Source organism: Eumetopias jubatus, unplaced genomic scaffold (genome assembly GCF_037043125.1).
Source record: "Eumetopias jubatus isolate StellerSeaLion01/CBP00866 unplaced genomic scaffold, mEumJub1_p1.0 scaffold_7, whole genome shotgun sequence".
NCBI lineage: Eukaryota > Metazoa > Chordata > Mammalia > Carnivora > Otariidae > Eumetopias > Eumetopias jubatus.
The window spans coordinates 73,625,545-73,637,848 of NW_028274813.1; positions in this window are offsets into that span (position 1 = coordinate 73,625,545).

Sequence of the window (12,304 nt, forward strand, 5' to 3'; positions counted from 1 at the left end):
CTTCTGGCTCCGACAATGGGCTCCTCTGTGCGGCCTGGGCAGGGCGGGGGCGGCAGTGGGGGGAATTAGGGAGCGGTGAAAGGCTTGGGGTGGGGGGTGGAGGTGACTGAAGAGGGGCCGGGTCTTAGGATCAGGATCCTCCTATAGGGGCGTGCACTTCGGCAGACGTTTTCTGAGTTCTTTACTCGCTACCCCTTCCCCTCCGTACCTCGTGTCTCCATTTTCGGCTAGCGGAGGGAAGGCATCAGACCCCCCCCCGGACCCCCCCCCCGGGTCAGACCCCATGATTCGAAACTGGATGCCAGACCCTTCCTTCTTATGGGGTGGCGATAGAGTCTCCCAGGGTCGCTAGGGCTCATGGCGGTGAGGATGGCTATCTGACGCAGAAGACAAAGCGGGGCAGGCTAGTTAAGAAAGTTCTAGTCTCACCCATCCTCCACCGCGTCTGGATGTGAAATGAAGCCCCGGCGAGGGTTTCCCCGGGAGGGCTGGGGAAGCTTAGGCAGAGATGGGAGATGCCTTGTTCCTCCTCTGAGCAGGCACCGGGAAGCCCCGCAGGGGCTGGGGGTGGGGGGTGGCACTTCCAAAGGATGACCATTTGAGAGGAGATCGGAAAGCCAGATAGTCCCCAGATAGGGGCGTGAAGGCATGTGCCACTGCGGGTGGGGGCTGACGTTTGGAAAACATCCTGCCAGTGGATGCAGCACCTGTGAGGCCAGGAGGCTGGGGCCCCTGGGCAGTCGTTAGCCCCGCGGGAGAGGAGGGCGTCGCCGAGGTGATGGGCTCCTCTGTCACCTCTTCAGAATGCTAAACGCCACCCTTTCTCCACTCCACTGGGTCTGGAAAAGAAGAGAGAGAAAATGCTCATCCTTCTTGGAGACAAGAAGATCCCTCTGCTTCATAGCGTCAAAGAAAAAAAAAAATCTAGGGCGGCGAAGTCCAGTGACCATGTTCTCAGCAGAGTTAGAGGCAGGGAGCTGAAACTCTTTTTCATCAATGGGCTATGGGCCCTGGAGTCACTGAGCCTCTCTAGCCTCCTTGTAATTAGTGCTGGGGATCTGGGAGAGTGAGATTTTGCTACCCCCTGGTGTCCACTCTATAAATGCTGCCCAGTAGCTGGTTACAGAGGCCAGCACTTAGGAAACTTTCTTAGAGGATATGTTATGACTCTTACTTGTTTCAAATCCAGCTAACCCATTTCAAGTGTTGAGAAAGAGTCTGAACTTTCCCTTACTGGGTCTTACATTCCTTATACTCAAGCAAATTGTTTGGGAAACAGTTGGTAGAATCCAAGGTTCCTATAATTAGGAAGTGGAATATAAATTAAGCTGGCTCTGGGAGTCCACGAACTCCTGGAAAAAAAAGAGTGGATCATTTTTTTTTTCCTATGGAGAAATGGGAGCCATTGAAAGTTTTTGAACCTGTAGGGGGATGGAGTTTGGATGCAAGGTCTGGGATCCAGTTACTCCTTTCCAGGAATGGTTTTAATCTGTACTAAATGAGAAAGGTTTATTTTATTAAGTAAAGTGACATGTATACTTATAACGGTTAAATACCCTCTCTCCCAGAATGCAGGCTCTTACCTAAGAGTGTGTGTGTGTCTGTACAATAGAGTGTATGTTGATGAGTGTGTTTTGGGGAGAGTGAAGGGGAGAAATTATAGGGGAGGAATTGGAGCTTGGGAACAGCCCAGGCTTAGAAGCCTTCTCTTGCATTCACAAACAGGAATATTTCACCTATTTCAGAGTCTTTGGAGCTTGCCAAACTCCCATTTTACAGATGAAATTCTGACTTACTGAAGTTAAGTAACTTGCTGGAAGCTACACAGTAAGTAGAAAAGCCAGGATTTGAGCCCAGGCAGTCTGACTCCAGAGACTTCACTCTCGACTGCTAAGTTACAGGGTTTCATCTAAGCTGTCAGAGTCCATAAAAGAAGGACTTTGAACACTACCTCACCTTTTCTACCGTCTAACCATCATGTTAAAAAGTGTTTATTTTTGTAACAGCCAGTGCTGAAAGAGTTTCTAAAAGTGACAGATATGTCCCGTGGGTCAGAGACTAAAAATCCTTTTTTTCTAGACTTGTTCTAGAATAAGTAATAGTTAAAATAATCCCCAAGAGATTTCCAATATGGTTTTGATAGGCAAGGAGTGTTATCCAAACATGAGAGAAGGTGGGTGGAAGAAACATTTGGATCTGTAATGTTTATTACCTGGCTTCTGTGCACCAAGAGATGCAACTGCTATTCCATGTAGGGTTGGGGCTGTAGGCTGCTCACTATTTGTCCCCTTGGAGCATAGCAGTGAGCAGGGCCCCGCTTTGGTCCCATGCCTCAAGGCAAGGGGAATTAATGAAGGACCACCAAGGAGAGTTTTAGAGACAGGAAGGGACGGACTTGAGAGAACACGTTCTTGTTACCTGTGCCTTCCACGGAAACTGGGGCCAAAGCCTTAGTTATTTATAGGATAAGAAATCTGTGCAGTATTATACAGTAATATATGTTAATTCTATTTTTTGTTGAATCCCCCCCCTCAGTTTTGGCTTTATTTTATTGGTAATCTTCCTTTAAAAGTGTTCAGTTGTTTTCTCTGAGCTAGGTGTCATCAGAGTCCACACTGCCACCACCATCTCGCCTGTGGTGGTGTATGAGTTTCCATACTGGTTTCTCTACTCTACTCTGTAAGAACCTCCTAAGAACCTGCACCCTCCCCAGAGCATCTTCTAAAAGCTCCAGCCAGGGGTGCCTGGGTAGCTCACTAGTGGCCTTCTTTCAGTCCTTTAAATGTACCTTGCTTATTCCTAATTTGGGGACTTCTTCTCTTTTTCTTCCACCTGGATGCTCCCTTTCACAATTCTAGGGGCTGACTCTCATCCTTTGGGATTTTACTAAAGTGTTGTATTTTCAAATGTCTTCCATGACCACCTGATCTAAAGTGGTCGCTTGCCCATCGTCCCTCCCAATGATGTTATTTTGTTTTGTTGTCTTCATAGATTTATCTCTATTTGATTATGTACTTATTTAGTTATGTCCTGTCTCTCATAATAGGCCCACCCGTGCCACCATATGTCATTTGAAAATAAGCTCCATGAGGATGAGGACCTTTGTCTATTTCGTCACTGCTGTATCCTAGATAGTATCTGACCAGGTCCCAAAAGATATCCCTAATCCAGGTGAAAACTGTAAGGGAAGCAGGAACCCCCACAGAACAGGAACAGTGGTGGGAGGGAAGAAGTGAGAGGTGGAAACGAGGAGCGAGTGGGGCCCAATCCCTGGGGTCTGCTGCTTAGCTTTGCTTTCTTCCTGTACTTAGCCCTCACAAGTTCTTTGGTTGTGGTTGATATTTGCATGTGGAAAATATACAGGACAGAATTAAAACCAAATGTGGGGTACAGCCACTGTGGAACACAGTATGGCGGTCCCCCCCCAATTAAAAATAGAATTACCATATGATCCAGCAATTCTATTTCTGGGTATTTCTTTGAAGAAAAAACACAAATTCGAAAAGATTATCTGTGCCCCTACATTCATTGTAGTGTTATTTACAAGAGCCAGGGTATAGAAACAACCTAAGTGTCCATCAAATGCATGAATGAAGAAAGAAAATGTGGCATGTGGGTATATAAATGATATATTATTCAGTCATAAAAAAATGAAATCTTGCCATTTGCTATAACATGGATGGACCTTGGGGGCATTATGCTAAGTGAAATAAGTCAGAAAAAGGCAAATACCATACGATCTCACTTATATTTGGAATCTAAAATACACGCACACACACACACGTGCGCACACGCACACGCACACACACACACACACACACACACATGAGCACACAGATACAGAGAACAGACTGGTGGTTGCCAGAGGTGGAGGGTGGGCAAAATGGGTAAAGGGGGTCAAAAGGTACAAACTTCCAATTATAAAATAAGTCCTGGGGATGTAATGTGCAGCATGGTGACTATGGTTAATAATACTATATTGCACATTTGAAAGTTGATAAGAGTAGATGTTAAAAGTTCTCACCACAAGAAAAACAATCTGTAACATTTCTGGTGGCGATTGTGAACTAAACTTGTGATCATTTTGCAATAAATACAAGTATGGGATCATTATGTTGTATACCTGAAACTAATATAATGTTGTATGTCATTTATACTTCAATTTAAAAATGTTTTATTTATTTATTCATGAGAGTCAGAGAGAGAGAGAGAGGCAGAGGCAGAAGCAGGCTCCCCACCTAGCAGGGAGCCCAAAGGGGGGCTCGATCCCAGGCTGGGATTGTGACCTGAGCTGAAGGCAAACGCTTAACCATCTGAGCCACCCAGGCGCCCCTATACTTCAATTTAAAAAAAGAAACCAAATGTGGAACGTCATCTGGATCCGTTGTAGTTTCACTGGGGGGCTGGATGAATCCGGAGGAGGCATGGTTTGGAGAGGATGTTCTGGAAGGTTTCCAAAATCACTTATGGACTTTACTGGTGGGCCAGGCCAGAAACTCTTTTACATAGCTGTAGTTCATTTGAAAACACAGTTTTATATTCTGGTTTCTTCATAGAGCATTGCCCGTCCACATTCCCATACATCAATATACTTTTTGTATATTTGTCTTCAGTTGGAGCGGTAGCTTCCTGCTTCAGTTAAATCACTAAGCACTTGCCCATCATCTGTTTAATCGCTCTCAATCTTGAGTTCGTATTATTTCTCGCTTTTCTCCATTACACAGAGTATAAACAGATATGCATACATTTATTCTTCCCTACTTTATTTCCATTTAGCCTATTTTACCAAGTGGAATTAGTGGATCAAAGAGTAGGAGCCATTTTATAGCTCTTGTTATTGTCTGGCGAGGCAGTCTTTGGAGGGCAAGGGTCATGAAACTCCCTTAAAACACTTAAGAGATTGAACGTGAAGAAGCATTGGATTTATTCTGAATGGCTCACAGAGACTGGGCATCAGCGAGTTGCTGCAGTGACAGAGATGTAGATTAGTTTCTATATAGGGCAATTTGGAATATTTAGAGCTGCCAGAAAATGGCGCAGGCTGCCTCCACAGGTAGAGATTCCTCCTTTCCAGGAAATTTTAAGCGTAATGAAAAGAGTTTTTAAAAAATTGTTTTATAAGCTTTCCAGATTTGCAATCTGTGTATTTTCCTAGCCCCTTTCCTTTGCTCTGAAAACAAAGTTTGTTAAACACTTATGAAGACCTAACGTGTGCCAGGTATATCTAGAGGCAGCCGGAACCCTCATTGGCAGCCTCCCAGCAGAGTCCTCCAGGAGCCCGCAATCTGGGAATTACAACAGCATGAAGTCAGGCTTCTACCCCACCCCCAACTTCAGAACTGCTAAGCGTGTGGGTTCAAGTTTGTCTCCAGTTCCTTGACATCTCCTGTTCTGTGCTCATTGTCTACTTCCAGGTCGCTGCCCATATTCCACCCATTCTTAAGACCCCTTATTCCAGAACACTCTCTCTATGCTGTGCCATGCCTCCGAATTCTCCCAAACCAAATCCAGTACCTAAGCTGATTCTAAGTAATTGTTACATTGTCTTGTTTTTTTATTTCTGCCAAAGGATATTTGTATTTAAAATTAGGATTTTTTTTTTTTTTAATGAGGAGGGTTCATCCCCAGAGTACCTGTAATTGTTGGAATATAGTAGTCCTAATTCCACTAATATAACTTCACCTCCTCACCATGAACATAATGGGTGTTTCTCTCTCTCTCTCTTCCAGGCAAACAGCCTGATTTATTGAAGGAACCAGTTGCTTAACAGTCTGTTGGTTTTGGGTTTTGTTTTTTTAAAAGTCACCTACCTAGTAAAATGTAATCTTAAAACTGCAGACTTGGCCAGGGAGGAAAAGCCCCTATTGAGGATGAAGACTCAGCCATAGTCCCTGAGTTTGACTTTTTCTTGGAGGGTATTTTGCTGAATTTCTCCGCCAATGCCACACTGGCCTTGAGGAAGTCCTGCTCCCCTTTCGCAGTTTCTCCAGAATGCAAGTCGGCAGAATGACCCACCCGGAGGCAGCACAAGGCAGAGGCAGGAGGGCAGTGAGGAGAGATACGGTTCCGGGTTCAGCGCTGGGGCCACCCCTGTGGTAGGAGGCCTTCAGCTTGAGCCTGGGCCACTGCGTCGTCATCAGTGACCACCTTCCCTTCTGAGGGCTCAGTAAAATCAGCAAATGTGGGAACACCAGCAAATACAATCACCAGAGCTCACTGTTCATTGTGTCGATGCAAACAGTGCAGAGAACCGACTGGTCTTGTAGTGTCAAGGTGAATTTTTTAAAATGTCCTTTTGGTTCCCAGAAAAAATATTCAGAAGGCTACCTTGGTTTTTTAAGAATTTTGAATTTGTGTTCCCTATATGAAAGATGCAAATCAGAAGCCCAGTTCTTCCTTAAGGCTTGATGGTTTTTTTAAATGTTATGTATGTATGTATGTATGTATTAAGTACATAAGTAAATATTAAGTAAACTCTACCCCCAATGTGGGGCTTGAACTCACAACCCCAAGATCAAGAGTTTCATGCTTTACCAACTGAGCCAGTCAGGCACCCCTTTAAGCTTTTATGTTTAACTTACAAACAAGTACATTTTAATAATCACTTAAAGGATTGTACTTGATGACGATTTGGTACTATTTATAAATGTAGTTAATAATTTAAACATTAAAAAATATGTTTTATACATTTGACATATTCCATGTCCTTATGATGTAATTCAGTCATCTGACAAACCAACAAAGCATTCCTGAATACCTAAAGCACTAAAATCTAAACAATTTGTAAATATGGTGATTCAATTCTTGTTTCCTTCAATGTTCCCAAACTAATTTTATTTTATTATTTTTATTTTTTTCCCAAAGCCCACTTTATTGTTTTTTTTTTCCCCCCAAAGCCCACTTTAAAGGAAAGTTCTACTTCAAATCACACATCTAGGGCGCCTGGGCGGCTCAGTTGGTTAAGCGTCTGTCTTTGGCTCAGGTCATGATCCCAGGGGCCTGGGATCGAGCCCTGCTTTGAGCCCTACATGGGGCTTCCTGCTGCCTGGGGAGCCTGCTTCTCCCTCTCCCTCTGCCTGCAGCTCCCCCTGCTTGTGCACATGCCTCTCTCTCTGCCAAATAAATAAAATCTAAAAACAAAACAAATCACACATCTAAACCAGTTAACACATTTTATTTTTTTTTAAGGTTTTATTTATTTGAGAGAGAGAGGGACAGGGAGCAGGAGCAGGGGGAGGGGCAAAGGGAGAAAAAGACTCCCTGACGAGCAGGGAGCCTGATGTGGGGCTCCATCCCAGGACCCTGGGATCATGACCTGAGTCGAAGGCAGACGCTTAACTGACTGAGCCACCCAGGTGCCCCCAATTACACATTTTAAATTAGAATTGTAAGGCCAATTAATTACTGTAACAGATGAAAAATTTTTTAAAATACTGCAAATACCTAAAATACCAAATACGCACAAATTTCTTAATACAACATACTAATGCTATGTGTTTGATTGTTTTAAATATTTCTATCCTTAATTTAAAATTTTCTGGATGTTAAAACAAACTTACCTACTAAGAGAGAACTGTGTCATCCTAGATGGCTGGGGAGTCCCTTCCCAAGTACCTTTTTGGAAACATGTTCTCAGTGGCCCAGCAGAGATTTTGCCCTAAGACTTTTGGGTAGCTCTTCTCAGGCTCCCATCTGCTCCACGGAGCCCTCTTCCATGGGTGCTGTATCATTGCTCTCTGAATGGGCCAGTTCCACAGTCCAGGGCCCCCTAGGTTCAAGTTACGCTTCATGTAATTCTTCAACCTACACACACGGATGTCAGAAACTCCTACCCAGGTTGCTATACAACTTGTTTGGATATAATTAATCTATTGAAGGATTTAGTCTGTTCTGAATTCTTTCCACACTCTTTTCCAGCTTCTGGGGCCACCACTCTTACAGATATTGAATGGTCCAATTTCTTGTAGTGGTGCCTGACTCTGGTTATAGCCCTGGGGGTATGCCGGAAACATGTAACAGGATTTGTGGGTTTTTTTGTTTTGTTTTGTTTTTTTAAGATTTCATTCACCTATTTGACAGAGCGCAAGCAAGGGCAGCAGCAGAGGGAGAGGGAGAAGCAGGCTTCCCGCCGAGCAGGGAGCCCGATGAGGGGCTCCATCCCAGGACCCTGGGATCAGGACCTGAACCGAAGGCAGACGCTTAACTGACTGAGCCACCCAGGCGCCCCATGTAACAGGATTTGTATTTAACAGAGAGTAGGTTTGCTTAGTGGGGGTGAATGAAAGCCTAGGAGAGGTGGGAGAAAACTGTTCTGGAATCTATTTCACTATACTTTCTATCCTTTCTATATCATTGTACTTTCTGTTATCGTTAGATGGTGTTTCAAAGGTATTGTTTTCACTTGCCTCCCAAGCTAGATAACGAATCCTTGACTGCAACAACTTAGGTGTGTTTGTCTAACTCCACATCACAGACCCCTCCAAAGCCCTCATGTGTGTTGGGCATTCGTTAGGAACCCAAGATATTGGGAAAAAAGAAAACCCGAGAACTTTTGCGCCCTCTTAAGGCAGTACCTGGGATAGATGGTGAATTACCGGAGAAGCAAAGGAAAGAAAAAGAATGAGTTCATACAGGTGTCTCTTAGACGAGGCCCTTGAATGATTGGGTATGATGTTTCCACCAACCAAGACTGGGAGATTGCAGGAGGAGGGGCAAGTTTGGAAGCCAGGCAGATCATGAGCTCAGTTCTGAGAGTTTTTCTTCAGACGCTTGCAGCCCCACGGAGGGGGCTGGTAAGGGCAGGTAGATGGCCTGGCACTTGGGAGATGGGGGATGGAGGTATGCTCTTGGGAGCAGGTAAGTGGCCTCTGAAGCCCTGGGCGTGTATCAAGTGCCTCTCGAGAGTGTTGTTGTGAGAAGAAAAGAGCTAAGAATAGGCCCCTGAGGAACACCCTCACTTAAGGTGCAGACAGAGGAAGTGGAGCTAGCTGCCCACAACACTGGGGAGATGCCAGGGGGGTAGGAGAATGTTGTTTTTCTCTCACTTCCAGCACGTCTTCTTTGGTTAGAAGCAGAGGGGTGGCCAGACAGCGATAGTTATGGGCAGAGTGTGGTGTGGTGGGGCGCCGGGATGTTATGGGGGTGGGGTGGGGGGGTTGCTATATTTGGGGAGGGCCAGTGTGGGTGTGGTAGGTCACGGGGAGCTCTGCTTTCAATCTCTTTCTCCAGGAAGCAGGGAAGAGGGGTGGGCATCAGAACTGTTGGATTCTCTGCTTTCTCTGCCACTTCACGTCTCCCCAAACACCCTTGGCTTATTCGGAGCTCTAATTTGTGTAGGAAAATCTCCTTCTAAATATGGGAAGGAAGCAGAGTTGGTGGAGGGAAGGAGAGGGGTTGCTTCGCTGTTGAGTGTTGGTGTGTGTCCATGCGTGTTTGTGTGTGTTGTCCACACACGTGCACGTGTATGAATATGTGTCCCTGTGTATGTGTATGGGTGTGGATGTGTGTGTCTTATGTTAGTATTTATATGCTAGTATAGTATAATATATATATATTATGTGTATAATATGTGCATGTTTTTCTCTGAGCGTCTCACAGGAAAAATATAGAAACTGAGAGGAAGCCTTGAGACACTTTTATGCCAATTTGATAGAGTGCTTTTATGTTAATTGAATCTAATAATAAGAAATTCGGCCTTGTGTTTTCTAAATGTAAATGCTCTTTCATTTTTCTAGTAATTCACTTTATCGGATTTTATGAAAACATTGGTCTGTGCCAGACTGCATACAAAACTGCTCCTTCCTCAGAGTTAGAGAAGCACTAATTAGGACCAGATCAATATTCTGGGAAGGTCTTGATTCTGAAATTCCCCAGGGAGAGAGAGATTCACTTCAGAAATCTGAGGTTCCTGCTCTGGGTCGTATCAAGGAGGCATGAGGACAGACAAAGGGGTGGGGGTCAGGCCTCAGATCTGACTGGCATCTGGGGGCACAACCTGCTCTTCCTCCCCTTCCTTTTCCCTAAGTGAGAGGGGACCACCAGGCAGTTCTCAAGTGGGTAGGAGACTGACCCTGCTGGGACTCCAAGCCCATGCCGGCTCAAGGTGCTGCCCTCCCTCCTGCCCGCAGAGCAGGTGAAGCTGATGCCTGAGAGGCAAGACGGGGTTTCCAAACCTCCATGCTTTCCCAGGATAGTAACGCACACTCAGTGGGGAAGAACAGAGTCTTTGATTGCAACAAAACGAGACACTTTGTTCCGGTACAGGGAACCCAGGCAGACCTTCCTGCCTTTCTTCCTTAGATAATCTTCCCTGCCTGGGTCCCTCTGAACTGTCCAAACACAGCCCTCCCAAGGCCCTGACTTGGTTGGCATTTGTCATTTTATATTGCTTTTCTTTAAGAGGGTCTCCAAAATTATACACGCCTTAGGCCCCACAAAACCTGGATACACCTTTGCTGAGATCCTCAGTGCTTGACCCTGGAAGGGCCACACACTATCAAACTCAGAAAGCAAGTGAGCAACAGTGAAGGGTTAAAGAGAGTGACTCCTTTCCTCATCATTTGGAGCATCCATAAAACCCCCCATGGAATTAAGAGTATGTGAAGTTGGGTGCGTGGGAGGGAAGCAGCATTTGCAGAGGGGAAGGATTAGTTGAGAACTCAAGGGTGGAAATTCAGCAGCGATGTCCAGAGTGTGCAGAGCTTGGGGTGGGGTTGGGGGGGGCACCTGGCTTTAGATGGTATTATCCAAGTGCACAGGGACCGCGATACCAGCTGGAACCAGGCCATCCTTTTCTGCTGTGGAGGGACACAGGCCATGGTGTGAGGGGTGGTCACTTGCTTCTTGTTGTACAGCAGTTTAGACACATCCCTGAGATGAGCTCGCATGTAGTTAAGAACACAAGCCCTTGGCCCAGGTGGCCCAGTTCTCATGGCCGTTCTTGCAGGGTACGCTGCAGGTGTGACAGGTGGCATCTCTCGTAGGGGAGTAATGGCACGGAGGAAGAGTATGACACCACGGGGGGAGCCCTGCTTGTCCCTCCAAGAATTTCATACCCTAAGGCAGTTATTGCAGGGCTTCTACGGCCTCAGACATTTAAGACCACCACTGACATTTTATGGCTCAGTCCCAGCAGAGAATGTGCCTTTTTATGCCCCCCAGTAAATACTTATATTGTTTATACCTCATAAGAGTTTTATGAGGCAAGTATGATTACTTTTTTTAACATATGAGCAGACTGAGGCTCAGACAACTTAAGGAAATTGCCCATCGCCACACAGCTAAAGAGAATCAGATACAGGATTTTAATCAACGCTTCTTGGTTTCTAATGTCCCTGTTCTTTCCACACTCCCAGGTTTCTTGTTTGAAACACTGAGAAGTCAGACCACAGGGGTACGAATCTCGGAAGAAAAATGGGCTAAGTGTCCACACTCCACTCTCCCAGGCTAGCTCAGGCATTCCTGAGTCAGTGTTAAAGTTGTGGAGTGAGGCTGATTCCTTTCTGTTCTGTGGCCTAGTTGCTCACCGAAGCTAGAAAAACAGTCGCTCCCGGTAAGAGAGTCACTGCTCCAGCTGGTCAAGCAGCATGGTAGTTGGGTTCTTTCTGTGGCAGACATTTTCCCTGTTGGAGAAAGTCTTGGAATGATAGAGTGTCAGAGCTGGAAGAGCTCTTAGACATATCTCAGTCAATTCCCTATTGTACAGATGAAGGAGCCGGAGTTTGTGAAAGAGGTCACCTATGAATGATAGAGCTGGGGCCAGGAGCTTTCTGACTTCCAACCCAGCCCTTTGGTGTGGTGCCAGGCTGAAAAGGGAGGAAGAAAATGGCTCCCATAGGGGGAGGGCACAGTGAATGTGTCTCTGTTTGTAGTCTTGGGTGGTGCATGAACATTGTCTTCAATAATTCTCTTCTGATCCTTGTGATAACATTTAGGAGGAAGTCTCCTATTAGAGCAAGGAGGTAAATTCTTTCTCCCCCTTTCCAATAGAGGCCACAGATCTCAGGCTGAGTCTTTACCTGAAAACAATATCTGGATAGAATTTTTAAAAACTGGATGATACTGGGGCGCCTGGCTGGCTCAGTTGGTGGACCATGGGACTCTTGAGCTCAGGGTCGTGAGTTTGAGCCCCACGTTGAGCATAGGGATTACTTAAGAAAAAATAATAATTAAAAAATAAAAAGGGCACCTGGGTGGCTCAGCTGGTTAAGCGTCTGCCTTTGGCTTGGGTCATGATCTCAGGTTCATGAAATCAAGCCCCACGTTGGGTGTAGAAATTACTTAAAATAAATAAAACTTAAAAAAT